Genomic DNA, 19,986 nt, shown 5'->3' on the forward strand with positions numbered 1-19,986 from the left:
TTCACATGCTGTCCGTCAGAATAGCGCAGATTACTTCCCTGGTGTACGCTGCTCCCATCATTACCTTAGCCACAGGTTGGGTATAGCTGTTTTGGCTGCATCCCCTCATTATTTAGTGTAGGTTACAACCTCTGATATTCATTCAGCCCCCTTGCTGATCTTTCAAACACAGAAACATAGCCTGCCAATTACTTCTCTCCAGTCCCTCCCTGCAGCAAGTACACTATCTGTCATTCTTTCTGTAATTCCTGGAACCTCAGTTCATTGCCCTTAAAAAATACTAATGGGGAGAGTGTACTGGATTCTCTTCTGCTCAAATGACTAAGTGCATTTATTTTCTTTTCCTGCAGGAAAATCTGAAGCTGAGTCCTCAAAGTGTAGCTAAGCATATCACCTGCTGTTTGTGAGCTCCTCTTCGGGAGATTTGGTAGGCGTGCCACCAAAGCAAAGCTCTAGGGCAAGGCTTCACCTGGTAGCTAATGCCAAGTTCAGGTTGTTCACAGCAGGATTATGCCAGTGGAACATGCAATCCCAGATTTTAGTGGTGCAGTGATTTCTCCATCAGTTTCCAGCAGGAGTCATAACTCACTCTGAACATCAATCTGACATGCGCTGTAGCTGATTTTCAGTTCCCCGCTATCCCCATTCTAACTCTCAGTTTGTCTTTTGAGTCTTTTTTGAGTCAGAATCCTGGATGTTTCTCATGTTGTTCAAAGAAATAACTGAGAACCATAATAAAAGCACTTCCTTGCAGAATTATGCATCAAAATGTATTTTAATGGGGAACAAGTTAATTGAAACATAAAGGCTGCTGAACTTTCAGCAAAGGTACTGAAAACTTATTAAGCCAACACAGTTAACAACATGTGTCCTGAACTTCCCAAATAGAGGTCATTCCTTTTGCGTTAGTGACTACATCTTTAGAAAAACCTTATATTTTTAAATTATTTCTGGTTTCTCTCAGTCACTCTGTGGTGGTAAAATTACTAGTATTTGAGAGGTTTGGCTAAGAAGTTTATCCTAACTAAAAGAACATTCCTTTTGGCTAAAAGCTAACAGTCAGCGATGGTTTCCAGCTCCCCACTTCTGAGCTAGGGCAATACCAGGTGTGCTACTCCTATGGGCCCCAACAAGAGCCATCTCCCCTATATGGTCACGTTATTTACCATTTCATTCCTCCTTTGAACTGGGGCAATTAGCATGCTACTTGAGTCCATCCCTCCCAGGGATGGATACCTGGCTTCGTTAACATAGAAATGATTGTTTTCTTTCACCTCTTTTTTTTCTGAAAGAGTCAATGTGTTCGGTGTCTGCAATCACTTGGCAGAAGATGGGGTGCAGAAGGGGAGATGCCATCCCAATGTTCTCTTACCATGTGCATAGTTAATAAAGTTTCCATCTGACCTGCCCTAATCCGTACTTGCGTTGTTACGCACTTGGAGTCCTCAGACTCTTCGACAACTCTGTACTGCATTTGTTTTGAACACAACAGAATCCTATCTTTCTCAGAGGCTCAAACAAATGAAACCAATGACCCTATTTCATTTCCTTTTCCCAAAAGGAGCAGTAATTTCAGGCCTGCATTGCAGTTGGTGGAACAGTATGTCTTACAAATTAAACAGAGAGAAATAGTGTTCCCAACAATATACTGCATAATGCAAGACTCCGAGATTTACTATGATTTTCACAAGTCTTAACATACTGTACTCATCTATTCATATCGTACTGAATCCTCCTTTTTAGAAAAGGCTCCTACACGCACCATGCTAACAAAGATGACATTTACGAGTTTTACCATGAGCCTTTTTTCTCCCCAACTAATTTTGTCATGGTAGGAGTATGTCCCTTATTTATGGCATGCATTTGGGTGGAACGCAGGGTTTTAATCACCAGCTTGAGGAATTTTTGTTGTTGGACTTTTTTGGCCAAGTCTGTGTTCTTTTAAGAGTGGTTCAGAATTAGTAACATTGAGGAGCTCAGTTGTAGGCACTTCAGAAATACCTATTTTAGGGCACTTCTAATTAATCTCAAATTAGACACCCTGAAGTTAGAATCCTAATTATGGGTCACTCAACAATTGCCTTGGACAGTGTCCTAATTTTTAATGCTAAAATGACATCACTTATTTTATTGCTGCTGAGAAGGAAACCAAGTAATTAAATGTTGCTCTTTAAAAACACAACAGGAGAACCACCAATTTAAGTTTCCTTTACCTGGAAATAGTAATAAAGCTTCACTGAATTGCTTTCTGTGCTGCCAGGGATGGGGTCCTATTGCACAGAGAGCAGAGAGTGATGGGAGAGAACTGCATCATTAAAAAGCTAAAATGGGTATGCTATTCCACTTTCTCAAGCAAACATGGCTTCTCCATGTTCATAGCCTTAGGGACGGGTAAGAACACCCCATTTGAAGGCAACCTTCCTTCCAGTCATTTCAGAGGAGGGAATAAAATAACCAGGACAAGCCTACATGAACAAACTAAAAAAAAATCCCTAAACTAAAAGATTAAAAAAAACCTACCTAGAAGTGAAATACCACAGTTTATTGAAAGTCTAGGTACCCTCCCACCACATTTTCTGTCAAATACTTAAGCAGATCTTCAGGTGGTCTAAAATGTGCATCAATGAAAAATCAATGGACAACCACAGAGTCTCGTAAGGTACTCTGGCACTTGACGAACAAGAAGTTAGACATCTAGGGTGGGGATTTGTGAACCACACCACACAGGCCCTAAAGCTGTGCTCAGGGAAGAGCTCAGTCGATCTCCCACGTTTACCGTTGGCCAGCGAAGTAGGCCAGCATTATGCACAGCTGAAAATCCCGGGCCCGGGGGGAAACAGAATCATGAGCAATGAAACATGAGAGCAACTCTTACCTGACGAGATAGCTTCTTTTGCAGAAACCTGCAAAATTAGTGCATTAAGGGGGCACAGTGGAATTAATATACTCAGTAAAATGAAGCTGGTGTTGTACCTCGAAATCTTAATTAAAAAATTAATTCCAATTGATTTGAATAAAAACAAGGCTTTGTGAATTAAAACTGAGAGGCAGAAAAGAAAGAATACCAATAAATGACAGTGTTTCAGGTTGAAGGAAGGTAGCTCATCAGTTACTAAAGGGTTGGGATTTTTTTAAACACCTTCCCTAACTGTCTGTGACAGAAAAGACAGCATACTAGTCACGAATTTAGAAGTGGTAATGAGTGGAAGGAATTCTGAATACTGGCAACAGAACAAAACTACAAAAACCTACAAACTGAATCTCAAGTATAAAAACTCTTCAATTTATCCCAGAAGCCACAACTGTACTTGTTCACGAGTCTAAAATTCCACTTAAAAAACCCACACCTATTTCTAGCAGGAAACCTTGAAAACATAAGCCAAGTGTAACTGTTACATACATGTGTGCTCCAAACCGCAGAAAGACCCAAATGACAGCACAGAGATGCCACCTCTCCCCTTCACTTCTGGCTATTACGTCTGAAACCTAATGACAGCTGTTTAAAAGTCAGCACAATTAACTATCTCAGTAGGTCTTGCTACAAAAGAAGCATCCAGCTAATGCCCATACATACCCACAATGGCAGATTCCCTTTCTCAACAAAATTTCCAACATCAGCTGGGATGATGCTCTCCATAGAGTGACACTCCTTAGTCTTAAATTTTTTTTAATTAAGCAGATACCCGAATCACTGCACCAGAGCATTCCTGAGACAGCAGCAGATACATGCAATTTTTCTTTGACTAAATGATACTTTTGCTTATGGATTTTTTTTTCCCTCAAATAAAGTATAAAATAAGTTAAGGCTTATCATGCAGAAATAGCCAATATGAATTTCTATCTCAATGGTGTATAGGAGAGAAATTTGAAGACAGTGCATTTACAACGCCCATTTTTAAAAGTATCCAGGAGAAGGTGTAGTAACACTAATCCATCACAAAATATTCCAGAACGCTCATACAAACACAATTCTTATAACCATTTCAATTGCATTCACCATTCCTTTTATTTACATTCTATTATCATACATATGAAAAGCCACTGCAAATACGCATGCGGTAATGTATTTGCCAGAGTATTTGCACAGTCTCTTCAGAAAGGCTTTGTGAGCTTGGAAGATTTTCTCTCCAAGAGCAGGAACATTACACACAATCAGTGACCAAATGCAGAGTACAAATAACAAATTGCAAATAACAAAGAGCAATCAATAGGCTGGAACAGCCAAATAATTTTGAATAATAGGCAAATTCATGGAAATTGAAATCTGTTCACACATCATTTGTGGACACAACAGCTGAAATATCTTTTCTGCATAACAAAGTTTAGAAATAAGCATGAGAAAATGTACTATAGGAAAACGATCTCTACTAGGGCCAAGATAGATGGATTATCTTTTTACCCCCCAGTTTCTTATGATCATTCAGTCTATGACAAGAACACAGCTCTACTGATTGAGTAAGTTACATAATAAAATAGGAGAGAAGGGGAAATCCTACATTTTTACGATGTGAGTATTTTTCAGGAAGTGCAAATAAAAACAGAAACCCAGTTAACACCAAAAAATATCAGGATGAAGAGCAACTGAAAAAGCTCAGATTTTATATTCTTTTGATCATCAACTTGACCTTTACCTGCTAAAGACCACAGAGATGATAGGGAATGATAGGTCACCTGTCTTCACAGATGAAAACTAAAGGACATCAAATAAAATCACCAGTGCCGTGACAGACAAAAGTATTTTCACACACACTATGCAGTTAAGCTGTGAAACTCCTTACGGTAGGACATTGTGGCTGCAGAAGGTTACATGCATTCAAATCACTGTTGGCCAACTTGCAAAGTATCACAGAGAAATACAGCACCTTTCAGAGAGCCTGCTGGCACCCCTGAGTTGGGAAGTCCCTCAGTTACAAGTCTCTGCTGGTAAAGGGTGAATATTGTGGAGCGAGACCATGCCACGCATGTCCTTCATCTTTGAGATGAGATACCCATCCCACACCAATGCTTACAGCTCTTCTTAGGTTCTTATATCTGATGTGTTTATAAGTAAAGGGACTAAAACATCTGATCTAATTTCCAAGGTGGAGGAGGATGGATAGTGGTTGTAGGAACTACTCAAGCCCCTAGGAAATCAATGCGACTCCTTAAAGATGGAAAAGTTTTCTCTTAGTCAGTAGGCACCAGGAAGGAAAAAAAGAAAATGGCCAGGGACGCCTTCCTTATGCAAAGCAATGTGTTCAAAATACCTTACACATGTGGAAGGGAAAGTACAAGAACTCAAAATGTGCCAAAGGCCATTTCTGTCCTCTCTGGCTATGAAAGGAGATATGATGACGTAACAGTTTTTACAATTATCTCCATCGTACGATTGATTCCAATGTGTTGGAGGGAAGTTCTCAAGAAGGTAGGGACTGCTTCAGCTGTAATTTTTCCTGATACTTACCAAATCTCCTTCAGGGTGAATATCCCTGTAAATATTCATACTACTCATTCACTTGAGAGTGACTAATCCTGTAGACGAATGTTCTTAAGTGCTTTTCTAATTTATTTTACTGTGAGATCAATGTCTACCCAGGCTAATGGCAACAGAAATCACAAACAGCACCACCATCAAGTAACGAAAATACCCTTGGCTGGGGGCAGAGAAGTTACAGGACGCCCATGCCTCTTTCTTTGTTTTTGTTTCAAAATTCTCCCTTTTTCACCCTGAGGAGGAAACTTATTTCTGCCCTGAACAGTGAATGCTCACTGCTGTAATTCCCAGGAATTACTTGGGTGTTTATAATTAGGAGTTAAATCATTTGCTCTTCTATAGCAACAAGATGGTGTAGCCTCCTGAGTATGAAACATGTCTCATGTTATAAAACATCATTCTAGACAAAGGAATTTCTCAGCCCACTATCACATCCCAAATTTAACATACCTTCATTCTGACCAGTTCCATCCCAGGAAAAAAAATAAAATAAAATTACCAACAGCAGCTACACAGAATAGTTTCCAGACAAACTACAGCTGATATTCTTATACAATCATTTTTAGGTATTTCAAACCTGAGAAACAAATAAGGCTACGGCAACACATGTTAAATGAAGTTGCAGCCATTTGAGTTTGGTTTGACTCAAACAGAACTTAACAAACATTTCCTTTTAACTCAGCAGACAGTGTAGAAGGCCCAAATCCATTTTTTTTCCTTCCAAAATCCAGAAAAATAGCAACACGACAAGAAACTTCAAACATTTCAGTGATGGTTATAATTTCACGAAGCACAATGAACAATTTAAATCTTCTGGCAAATCTGGCTCAATGCTGAATACTCTGAAGCAGCAATACCAAAAACGCGGCTCTGAGAAAAACTCAACTCAATATCATGTTTGAATTTCACACTGGTCAGTGAGACTCCCATTTGCCTTTGTATTAGAAGCTTTTAAATAGAAATGTTGCTCAAAGAGATTGCTACCAAGCTTTGTTTTCCTGTTACTGTAAGAAACTTAATCTTTAAAAAGCTGAAGACAGTCATCACCCAAAAAAAATTTTAATTAGTTTAAGTTTAAGAGGACAAGCGATTCATCAGGGTTAGGCTGTGCCTGACTAGACAGATGGCATCAAGATTTCTTTCACCGTTCAGAAACTGTTGACAGCACACTTTCTAAAATGCTTTAGGAGTGCTGCTGAATTTCACCGAGTGCAAATAGTTCCTGGTAAGGCCCCAGGGAATGTTCCACTGAACCACCTAAACGCTACCTATAGGTGCCTAAATGGATACTGAGGCAGTGAATCTATGCTTACACACGTCTACCTTTGGTAGACAATTGGCCAGTTCAGGTTCCCACCTCTGACATCAACATTACTAACTGAGCTAATTAATGTAGCTCACATTCTTCTGCCTCCCAAACAGCAAGAGAAATCCAAGCTTCCTGCCTCGCATTTCCAATAGACTAGGAGCATCTGTTCTGAAGATGAAAAGTGACATTTGGCTTTTAAATTCTTTGAAATAATCCACATGCTCTTCAAAGAGTAAGGACTAATGATTTTTGTCAGTTTAAATGTTTGAGGATCCTATTCTAGTGACTTCCATTTCTCTTGCATTTTTTTCTTGGATAAAATACAAAAAACTCCCAAAGCAAAAAAGCAGCACACCTGCAAACCCTGGAGAACTGTGTTCCTCCATCCATCCAAACTACACTCTTCAGGATACCAGCGCGACTTCAGACAACAGCACAGGTCTCTTCACCCAAAAATTACTAAAAATCCTGTTGCGTTCTACTTACAAGCTTTTCCTTCAGTTCATACCGGGTTTGAGGAAAGCACTGCGGGTACTCAGAACACAATCCTTTGTGACTGGGGAATGTGGTTTTGGTGGGTCTGGACCAGGATCAGAGGTACAGAAAGAGAAGTATCAACACATCATCTTCAGGCCAACCCTGCCCTGTGTGCATCCCCCCCTCAATGCAACCCAGTAAGGCACAAGGCATCCTCCCCCCAGCCATGCAAGAGGTAAAGTGATTCACTCTCCACAAGGATTGGTCTCGAAGTTAGTGCCATCAATGCTGAGAGACCAACTAGGACTCACGGTGCTCACTGTCTTCTAAAATGGAGCAGGACCACGCAAATCCAGTGGTTTCTGCAGCATCTCTATCTATCGTGTCTGGACTGAGCAAAACAAGTCACATAGAAGCTCAGCATTGCTAGTTCAAGCCGTCTGAATATGTACTTTTTAACTGTGTCTTTAAATACTAACTGGCACTGAACACTTAATTCAGTTTCCCATCTCTTTTCTCAAACAGAAACAGACATTTATACGTGGAACTTGAGCCAATCCTGTCTAAATAATGTGACACAGAAGAAAGACATTGTCAAGAAAAATACGCATAGAATGGTACTGCTATCATATCTCATGCTACTGCATATGTGTTCTGGTATGAAATACGTCAAATACAGCCCAAGTACTAAGATAACACTTAAATCACAAGGATGAAAGAATTAGCATGCACTATAAGGTATGGCAAAAACAACCAAGGGAAAATTATTCCTCTGAAATTAAAAGTGTAATTACTTTGGTGCAAAATTTCACGCACATCTCTGATATTTTAATAGCTGCACGTCTATTCTTCTGAAATGTCTCCCTGTTATGAACGTGTCTCCATCCTTGATCACTACCAGTAATACGACTGAGGAATTTTCAAAGAATCCAAACTCCACAGGAGCCAAAAACTTCCCTCTGTTCCATTTCCGCCTAAATCCTGTTCCTTCCTGTGATGGATGTGCAGCGATAGACACGAAGGACAAAGACTGGAATATAGGGTGTTCTACCATTTTGTCCTCATAAAAATAACTGCTCAAGAACCCAAAGGTCACCAGCCTTGCGATCACTCTACCCATTGTCTGATCAAATACACCCATCACCTTGCAATAATTGCCTGCTTCTCTGGCAGTCTGAAGAAGACTTTAATAGCTTATTGTATTCCAAAGAATATGGCAGTGAAGACCTAAACTGCTTGGGCTGGGAAAGGAGGAAGGAGGAGGGGAAAGCAGAAAAAAACCCAAAAGACAGGATAGTTCTAAATTATTATTACTTACTACAGAGTTAAAAAGTCTGCCTACAGGGTAGGAAACATGCTTGTCTTTTGTACGGGAAAATAAATTAAAAGGCAGTATAAGCAACCACTGACTATGGCACATACAATAGACGAAATGCATATTGATACAATGGTACTTCAGGAGAGCAAACACATGACAGCCTGGATGACTCGACCAATAGCACAGCTCACATCTGTGCTTTTTTTTTTGTTTACCGTGAAGCACTTCTGTGCAATGCTTGACTGAACATTATTCTGTATATTCACAGCTGAAGAACCAAACAGTTTCCCTCTGACAAGAACATCTTGCTCCCTGGTTTTTGTACTTCTTAATCTTTCTACTAGTATCACAATTATATTCATACTGATGATCAAGAAGTGAAATAGAGTATTCAGTAAGAAATCTGGCCATGCACCAAATTATCTCAGATTCTCAGATGTTCAGTCTCCACACAGTCTCGAAAACCAAAACTGTTTATATGGCATAATTAAGTACTCAAAGACCAGAACAATCTTGAATAGAAAGCAGAATAGAAAGCAAACATCAAGTAAATGGAACACAAGTTTTTCTGTTGAGTAGGTTTGACTGACAACATCATCCCTTCCTGTCTTGCCCCATCTTTCCTTGCTGTACTCACCGTAAAAGAGTATCAGTCTATGCTGAGGTGGCTGACAAAAAAGTGAGATAAAAACTTACTGTCAAAGGAAGTAAGAAAACTCAATTTCCACCTTTGCCCAACTGCCACTGTACCAGTCTTACCCTCTTGTCCCTAATAAATTCTAGTTTATTTAAAATCTTGCCAATCTTCAAGACATAACAGGTTGATTAAAGAAACAATAGTGCAAGACAGAATTGACAGTCGACAGGCTCAAAACAGCCTTTCTTCATGCAGCCAAAGACACATATCAAATGGGATCAAGGGATGAATTTTACAGACCCCATCACTGTTCTTGCATGGTGAGAATATGATGTTATTTGCTGCTCTGTACTATTTGGATGTTATGCATCTATTGCTTAATGTCTCTGGAACGGAGCACCTGCCCAGATGACTAATGCTGACTCCCACAGTAAAGCGGAGAAGACGACACTTAAGACGCTGTGCAAGAACAATACAAAGAACAAAGAAGAACAAAATATTTTCATGTCACATTTTAAAGCCAGAAAAATTACACACCCCATTTATTTCCACTCTCCAGAGACTTCTTTCTAATCATTATTCAATAATGCCTGGTGGGAAAACTCTTGGGGATTTTTGTTTGTGAAGGCCAATTACTATAATTTCTTTCTCATATACAACTGCACCAGATGATGGTTGAAATTATTAATAAAAATTTGAACACTGCAGCATGCATTGCTCCAACAGTAAAAGCTAAGCAGAAATGAGTCACAACTGTTCTGAACACAGAGACCAAGAAAACCAGTAAAAACTCTGTATAGAAATATCCAAAGGACTGATTTTGCTTAACAAAACTATGCACTCCTTGTAGCCAGTCTACTTAGAGACATAACTGGGAAAGCATACTATTAACCAGAACAACTACAAAACAGTGTACTATCATTGCTAAGTACGCTAGTTCCACTTCACTAGTTACATATGTACCTGTGTATGTAGTTTAGATTACTTGAGATTATCAGTATGCCCATTCAGTCCTGCTTGTTTTTCCTGCAATCGCCTGTCAAATGCTGAAACTCTTCCTTACTTCTTGAGCAGCCCCAGTGACCACAGTTCAGTTTACCTGCCGACCAAAGCACCACTGAGTGGCTGAAGAATAGGAAAGTTCTTACCCTTGATGCACGTCTGGTTTTAACATTAATGCATTAAAGCCATTAAGCCTTTCTAGCAGTCCTGGACACAGATGATCAATGAGAAGCCTGCACTCAAGCATGAGCATGTTTTTTCAGTGAACGATTCTTTCTCCCCACACCCCACCCCCCCCCACTAACAAATGTGTGTCCCAAGTCTTCCCAATGCTAGTCCACAGATTATGCAAGTGTTGGACTCTGGTCTTCTGCCCTTTGGTTTTGGACTGAAGCAGGCTGTGCTTCTTGAGATCCACAATCCAATTCATCAGCCAAGAGAGGAGCTTCCTGGTCAGGCTCCTTCACTCCTAAGCTTGTGTAGCTTGGATCCTACTAGTAGACCTTCTGAACTTCTGTTAGTTACTTGCTCTGAAACAAGTGAGGAAACTTCATGCAATTCCTCATTGTGAGGAAGATAACTACTCTGATGCAAAGCAAAATGAGATTTCTGCAGTTCTTTGCCCCCACCTCTCAAATCAGTCTCAAACGGTGGCGTATCCAGAATGACATTTTGTCAGAGCGCAGTGTGTTCTTCTAACAAAGAGAGCCAGTCACCAACAGAGAGTCGGGTGTTGTGAAAGACAGGCCACAATGTCTGGGCATAAGCCAGCCAAATTCCTTCCTCCCCTCCAGAAGAGATTTTAAAAAACCAAAACAATCCAATGCACCTCAGATATCACAGTCTGAAATTACATGACAATCTTACAATAAGGGACATAACAGATGATATACTGTAACACATCATGATTTTAACAACTATGTTGAAGTGATTTTTGCAAGCAGTGGACAGTTCATGTCAAAACAAAAATTACAAAGTATTTCAGTTTTCTTCCTTCTAAAGAATTTTTAGTAAATGCTATGACAGGTATGTTTTTCTCCCTGAATGTGAGATATGCTTAGCTAAATGTAAAGAAAAGCCCAAAAGTCAACCTGAGATCTTACTTCTTTTGGACCATCTCTGTATTTTAATAAATATGTTTCTAGCCAAACTATATATTCAGTTTCTCCTGCATAGCCACTCTGGATAAAAATCAGGGCAAGCAAGGTAGCCTTCTATAGATTTAAACATCTGAACTGAACATTAGGGTAATAAAAGCCTAGTTTGACTGGTGTGTTGGTGATTTATAATCAAAGCAGGAATGCATCAATCCAGTTCTGATCTCCTACCACTCTGCCCGGGCGGTCAAGGGCAGGAAGTGGTTACAACTGTGGTATACACACAACAAACACTCCTGAAACAGTAAAAATTGATAAGAGGCGAGACAACATTTAGAAGGAAATTTGTTACACTTTGTTGCAATTGTTGGCATTTCCTTTGAGTGTCAGCATCATGCCCACTGACGGACAACCACTCCCCTCGCCATCCTGGTGAAGGGCAGATTAGTGTCAGCCAATACAAGATGGTCATCTTTACTTCCTCAAGGTAGCTACAGAGATCATGACAATGGAGCAGGGAGGAAAATGGCACAATATGATGTTGCACTAGACTGATGAAATAGCTGGGCAAACACTATGCACCCCATGCACACCAAAAGGATAGTTCTCCTCCACAGGACACAAGAGTGTTTGCAAGAGAGACTGACCTAAGATCTGGTATAAACAGATTTAAACTCACTGGAAATTTTAGAAGGTATTCAGATTTTTTAAAACCTTGGCTTAGTAAACACTTACAAAGCACATAGCTTTAGATTTTTCTTAAACTCATTAATCTTTGATATTCCTTTTCTCTTTCCTTCATGTATGCAAACCCATTCAAATATCAGATCGTCAGAATCTGACTGAGTTGAACCTAAGACTATGTTTTCCTTCCCCTTGGGGTAAGGGGTACTAATTAGGTAAGCTAGTGACATGTCAGCAACATGGAATCTAGCAACACTTGGGGTGATGTGATGGTTTGCACACAGCTTAAAATATGATTCAGGCATTGAACAGTGGGACAGGAAAGCAGTGGAAGAGAACATGACATGATGGACACTGTACAAGTCATTTCAGATAAATTGAAATCTCGGCTGAATCTGTGTCCCTGAAAAACAACCACTCAAAGGCCCTGCTTTTCTAAACGAAGTCAGAACATGCAAAAACTCCAGTTTTAAGTGTTAGGATGTGATAGTCAAAAGCAGTCAGCACTGATCAAGTTTGCTCCAAATAAGTCTCCTGGCAATTATCAATGGGATCAGCATCACGACTGATGCAGAGTGGTTATAAAAAAGAAGCTGAAATGTAATCTCTTCCTCCCATAGGATTAATGTTCATGACCAATGTTCACCAAACAGACAAAACATCAGGCTGAAATATTCAAGTTCCAGGGCAGCTAGACTTCAGAGCCACTATTTTGCTGGCAAAAAATGAGCAGCTGGATTTAAGAGAAAGGTAGAATCCATTGTACATCCTGCATCTTCCCTATTCCCAGCAGCCCAGGAGCATAAGCAGAGATTTCTGGAGGGGGAGTTCTGTGCCAGCATCCCATATCCCAAGGAAACAGGATTAAGAGGTTGCCTTGTGGTGCTTGAATATTAGGGGAATAAAAGAGCTGCCTTCTCTCATGCACAGCCACTCTTCCCCCCCTCTTCCTTGACCATCAGATCTCCTCTACCCAGTCTTTCCATCCTTCCTGAACCCAACTCATCCCCACCATCTGCTTTTACTCCACAAAATAGACTTTTGCTAACCAGAGGATGCAGAGAAAAACGTCAGAGCATTTCAGAGGAGATATCAATACCAGGTGACAGAGAAACCTGTTGTTGCATGTCCTAGAACAGCAACGCATGCTTCTAGATTTAAAGCTACTTGCCTTCTGCCTCTTCTTTCCCCAAATGATCATTTGGTAGTAACTCTTCCCTTACCACAGGCTAAAATGGATAACGGGTGGCAGAGGTACTAAGAAACATATGACCATGAATGCCAAGTCCTGCCTAGAGAGTCACTCTAAACACTGTTGAGTAGACTAGCTCACATTCACCTAAATGATTCAGGTACTTTCAAAACAAAGGAAGAGTTTTCTCTCTCTCAACAAAAAAGTTTAAAAAAAAACCCAAGCTTTTAAAAACCTAAAGACTTGTCACATTACAATTCCACAGACATCTCTGACCAGGTCCTAAATCCCCTGCGCATCTTCCTCCTGAACTCAAGAGAACCTTTGACAGAGCATCCACAGCTATGATCAGTCTTTGGCTAAATTTGCATAAGATTTCTAAAACAGGAATAGATCCTGACATGGGATGAACATTACAGCCTGCAAACTTTACACACAACACCTGACATAAGGGTAATTTTCCTTCTGATTTCTCCCTGTAAAGGGTAAAGAGCACTGTGGAACTGATCAAGGTGTTGAATATAGTGGTAGCACAATTTCAGAGCTGCAGGGATAAGCAGTGACAGAGTTAAAGAGAAAACTTTATCTGCCAACTGCCCTTGTAATCCATCTGAAATAACACAGTTACGTACCTGCTTTGTAACAATTAGCACAAAGAATTCACTACCAGGCTAACAAGATTTACTAGCAGAAACAAGGTGTGTCAGCAGCCTTCAACAGAATTTTGTCAATGGACACTGCCAGATCTGTTCTGGTCAAAACAGTTACCTTTTTCTCAGGCCAACGTTAAATCCAAGATGCACAGCCAAAGCTTGAAGTAACAGAATGTCCTTAACAGTCTGTAGAACACACTAACTTGAAGATGACACCTTGACCAGCTAATCTCATCCATTTTATTTCCAGTATGATTGAGAGTTCTCCATGTTCTCTTCTCATAGCCTCCATACCAAGATGAATTGCCAAGCGTGATTCTCCTTCAGGAGGCCAGCAAAGCTTCTGCTTAGTTGCTTCCCTTCCCATTACGCACCGCACAAAATCTAGAGGCATAAAACTATGCTAAGGAACACAGAAGCCAGGAAAAGATGAACAAACAAATCCACTACCCTCATCATAACTGTCATCAAGGCATTTATACCACTCCAAATAGATTTCAAAGCAAGGCCTAAGCTTTGCTTTTTAAAACTGCTTTCACTACTTCTCCCAGCCTCCCCTATTTCTCAGTTTGGACAACAGCAGGCATTTACAGCCGTCCAACCAGCCGTGTAAAGCATACATCTGAAATGAAGCTCAGCGAAAAATCTGCAGAGAGAGCTAAGTCTTAAAAACCCCATCTCGTAGATGTATAGATGGTGTGTAGGAGGTGGAAAGAAGCACTGCTAAATCTGTTACCTTTCCTGTGAATGATGAGCACACCACCCCTTCCAAAAAGAGACTATGAGGGAAACATTATGCTGATGACCGTGAAAAGCAAGTTCACTACTCTGGTTTAGACAGCAGGTCAGCTGAATGTGAACACATGCCCTCCTTCAAAGCTACTAGAATAGCTATTATTTATTTTGTAAAAAAGTAAACACATTAAATTTATTGGAAATAATGATGTTTGAAAAAAATACATCCTCATTTCAAGAAGCTGTTTTATGAATTCCAAGCTAGCAAAAGGAAACAACTGACATAAACAAAGGTCCTAGTAGAAGTTTTCATCTTCCACCTGTTGGTCTGACAACCCTATGCTACACTCTGCCACAACAGCCATCACTAATCCCTCCTGCCCTCGCCTCTTAAATTTCTGCTACGCAAATATATGCTCCTAATGGGGCAGTACATAGCCTGTCTTCAGGCTGTGGACAAGGAAGAGCATTTAGATGCTAAATGTACTGGTCCAGCACCACCAAACACAGCAAACTCACTTGAGACGCATTTCTAAGACCGTGGTAGGGATGATGATGAGGGGGGAAATCTTTCTTCCATTTGAGTATCCATGCGAACCACATTCATATTTACATCACCTTTCCAGTGACTTTTCTCTTGACTTGTGTGACAGACACACTTGACCTCTACTTTGGTTTGGGCTGACTAAGGAAGCAGCAACACAGGCCTCATGCCCTGTGTTGAACCTGTGAGCTGGAGAGCTCCTGGCTCACGTACGAGGGAGTGAAGGAGCCTCAGAAAGATATTTCAAAAGGTGGTTTCAAAACCCAAAAATGCAAGATAACCAAAGCACAGAACAAGATACCAGGAGCTATCTTATCTATACTATTAACTAGCAGCCAACTACTTCACTCGGTAAATATAACCATCAGGACGAGCCAAATTTGGGCTCGCCCTGAACTGCAGCTGGACTGCATGCCAGGTTACTCTCCCCCTTGAGCAGGGACACCCCTCAAGGTTTGAGATCCCTCATCTGAGACTAAGAGATCCTTCCTTGCCCAAGGCAGAGAGATGCCTTACTCGCAACAGATCCTCAGTAAGAGACTGATAGCACGCTGAATTAATACTAATGAAACATTACTAATCCATGTAGCTATTCAATGTTAATTATTATAAACTTTGTATAGATAATTCCATTAGACATAAACCGTTGTCCAAGTCTGAGACGAAGACTGGACCTAGCCGCACCGAGGGTCCATCAGGAGTTTGGAGAGGAAGGGGGTCCACTCTGAACCTTGCGACTTAACAGGAGAGCCTTCCTTACCCTTTTTGTCTGTGGTTTCTCTGTGAATCATTCTAACTCCATTCTAACTCAATTTTCCTTTGTATGTTTCTTCCATGCAGTAATTAATAAGGTGAACCTTGCCATCCAACTTATCGAACTTTGGCAAACCACCGTTAAACTTTGTTAAATTCCATTGAATTTATTGAACTCTGTCAAATTATTATTTTACCTCAGTGAAACATATTGCTGCTTTTCTCTTTTGAGTGAGGTGCATGCCACTCATCCACAACAACCTGTTAGAATAATTTTCTCCAGAGAGGGAAATTAATTCAGCCTCCAGCTCCGTTTGATCTCTGATCTTTCTCTACAAAATAATTTACATACAGTATATCTATCCAAACTCTGTCAGCTATATCCTGAGGGATTTGTTAGATGAAATATCGCATGCACAAAATTAAAAGCGACCCAACCATTAAACCCGATCCTACTAGGAATCTGAAAAGAAGCATTTGTTCAGATCAACTACACAAAGCATGAGCTACGTCAGACAGGGGTTAAACAAGCATCTTAGAGTGCAAGTCTTACATAGCTAAGATATGCTGGTGTTAAGTAATGAACTGAAGTGTTTAATGCCACAGTGTAATGCTATTATTTTTAATTGCCATAAATACATTCATTAGGCAAAGCATAAGTGTTTAATGCGCATATTATCATCTATAAACTGCATTAGGGATATAAATTCTACCAAACTGGCATTTTGGACAGTTCCAGTGACTGCATACATGCTTAGAATTAAACCACACATTTCAAGACCTTTAAAGTATTAACTAATTATAAATTATTAGCTTAATTAATTATAAATTCTTCACATTAGAAGCAATCAGAAGCTGGTAGTCAGTTCTCAATACCAGAACTGCTAACAGGTTTACAGCTTCCATCCTCCTTCCTAAAGGGTCACACAAAATTAAGAAAAGCTCCGAGTCTTAAAAGCATTCTCTACCCTAGCTCAGTTGCCCTTGTAATTTCCTTCCCTAAGCATATTTTGCATTTCTGGGTGTAAAAATAATTTTTAGATGTGACAGTTTGTTTCAACCACTGGCATCTTCCCTTCTTCAGCTTGAATGCACACTCCCTGTTAGAAATACTGTCTCTATAGATAAGAATGCATTTCTCATGGGTGACACTCACCTTGACACCCTAATTGAGTTTTTCACACCACTCCAGGGCAACGCGTGTCCATTTAGACCAGAGTGCACCCTTTGGGCCCTAAACCCATCACAGGGAATTAGTAAGAAAAAAAAAAAAATCCACATATCTTCTTTACATATAACAGCACATGAAAAAGGATTAAAATTCACAATGAAAAGGTCAGCCAAAAAAAGCCTAGGGCCTTTGCTTTGTCCCACAGCCCCAGAAAATAAATATGCGTGGCTGACATATACTGGCAGGGTATCAGCTGCTGTAGGTGATGTCCCTTCCACACAGGATGGAGTGGGAGGTGGGACAGAGGGATTAAGCAGCTTCAAATGCACAAATCCTGTTTTATGTGCTTCTGAAGGAGGCACAGTTACAGACTGCTCCTCTTTCTGTTTGTAGCTAACCTACTAAGCAGGGCAAAAGAAGTTCTTTATTGGCTGTGTCTCATCTTGAGCTTCATTTTGACTTTTCTGACCCAAGCTGGCAAACGTTCTGGGAATGTGCTAACAAAGCACAAGCAAACAACTCTGAAAGTTAACACCAAAAGCTTGGAGGGCAATCAATATGTCCAATATATTTCAGAATCGGGTTCTCTGCCTGCTTCACTCTTGCAAAAAGCATGGTTTTTTAGAGGACAACTTGGCAGCTTACACCTCCAGTTTCCTCACAGGGAATATTTTGCATTAGACAAGCCACTGGCAAAAAAGGTTTTGCAATCTAAATTTTCACATGTATTTCTGAGACATTCAACATAGCTTTCTCCAGTAACAAAGTCCAGTCTCCAGATACATCACAGAAGGTTTTGAAACACTTGCTTTGAGACAAGTACTTAAAAACAGAAAAAATATTACCAATAATCCTTACACAGGCCACTTAACTTTCTCCAAGCGACAGATTTAACACAGCTGAAAGCAGGTGAGAGCCAGACTGTTTAATGACAGTTTACTGTAGAAAAGATGGGTCATCTCTGCTCTTTCGTTATGTGCCAGCAGCTTTGAAGAAGTCCCAGACATCCACAGGCTATGTACAAGCTTTTACCTATTCACACATAGATCCATCGGGAAGTTCTATCAGTGGTCAAAATAGCCACAAAATGATGTGCATCAAATGCCACTGGTATCTGCTGATCGTATGAACTTCTTTCTAATAGTAATAACAGCACTGCCAGTAATTAGGTAATCCTCACAAAAGCATTCTGTCTTCTTTCTTTCTTCCTCCTTCTCCTCTTAACCTACCGGTAGGGTTTATCTGGTTTTGTTTTTCAGATGACATTGGATTGAGATTCTGAAAATACAGATTAATCTGTTTCTCCACAGAGAGGTACTCCCTTCACACTTCAGTCCTGAATCATTTTGAAGTTTATACAACCCTTGTCACCACATCAATCCAGGACCTCAATTTGCCACTCATACCTATTAAGCATCCCACTGCAGTGCTTTGCTGAAGAGAGACTGGCAGACATAAACACACATCGCAGTGCTTTGCCAAAATGTCACTTCAGCACCATAAACTTTCATTGCTAGCTAAGAAAACCCTGCCAGCTGCAATGTTTGGCTTTTACAATATCAGCAAATGACACCAGTTATCATCACAAATCCATTGAAGGTAATGACTTCCAGATAGGCACTGAATGAATCACATTTAAGCTCCTTACCTTCCAAGGCTCACACGCTTCATCTTGGCCAGCAGAGCAAAGGAACACTGAAACACGGCAGAAGATGCTAAGGAGATGTTGCGGTTTATTGCAACTCAGTAATGTTTGCAAACTTATAAAACCTGTACCTCAAGTTGCACAAAAATGCCACTACTAAGCTTGCCCAACTATCATGGGTTGCATGAAACTATTTCCCGTCTGAAACAATTGAATCTTTCACGCAACAGCGGGCAAGAACAGGAATAGTTGGCATGAATATGAATCACCCTCAAACGAAATTAAACGTATTCCTCTCAGCAAGCAGCACCTTCCTGAATATTTATCATGGGATTGGCAACTATTTAAAGCAGGGAAAAAAAAGTACATTTCTGTGAGCACTGCATGAAATCCCACAGATGGATGCATAGGAAAGACTGGGACACCGTGAAACAGAACCGGTCCCACGTTAGCTTGTGAGACTTGCATAACGCAATGGCCATACATACACAGGGGAAACAAACACAGCAGCCTGGACTGTGATATGAGGGCATATTAGGTCAGTTAGAAAGGAAATTGGAGATGGAGGATATCAGAGGTAGAAGGGAGATCAAGGTAACGAACACAAGAGGGAGGAAAAACAGCACAGACTGCAGACAACCCTTACAATAAAGGCAAAAGTCAGTCTCCTGGTAAAAGGACGGGGATTGCCTTTTGCTTCTCCCTCACAAGCTAAAGAAAAAGAAATGAAAAATTGTGTTCTGCTATTTGTAGATATTACAAATGTTATCTCACTATCACGACATGTCAACAATTCCTAGTGGAGAATGCGTTCACCCTTCTATCAGCTAGCAAACAATTCTTCTTCTTGGAGACCAAGGGAGATAGGCACATTCAGTTTTAGGATGGGGGTACTTCAATTCTCCAGGGTCAAAGCTCAATCTGTGGTTGAGCAATTTCTAGAAAACAAAGAGCAATATGATGCCACCCAAAAGCTCCTCAACTTAATTCCTCCACAGGTAATTAGGAATACACTGTGGTCAGAAATAGCAAAGACAGCAGGTAGACCAGGAACATCAGTACACGCTGAAATGTTATCTCACAGCGTGAAAGCCATTAAGAAGCCAGGAAAACTCACAAGACCTTTACATTATGCTCATAGTTGTTCCTGAATTAATGAAGAGCAATAACCTCCAGGTTATTCAGATAATACCACACAAGTTTTCTTCCTTCCCTTGTGACTCAACTCAAGTTCAGCTTGAATCACAGATGTCAATGCATGGAAATGCTTTGACACAGAAAATATGGTCTCCCTTT

At 40.4% G+C, this 19,986-nt stretch overlaps 1 protein-coding gene across 1 annotated transcript in view; it reads right to left on the minus strand.

Moving 5' to 3' along the window:
* Positions 1 to 19,986, minus strand: part of SNCA (synuclein, alpha (non A4 component of amyloid precursor)) — a 68,751-nt gene that overhangs the window by 26,959 nt on the left and 21,806 nt on the right. The gene's annotated exons all lie outside the window — the stretch shown is intronic.

This window comes from Charadrius vociferus, unplaced genomic scaffold (assembly GCF_000708025.1).
Source record: "Charadrius vociferus isolate BGI_N301 unplaced genomic scaffold, ASM70802v2 scaffold296, whole genome shotgun sequence".
NCBI lineage: Eukaryota > Metazoa > Chordata > Aves > Charadriiformes > Charadriidae > Charadrius > Charadrius vociferus.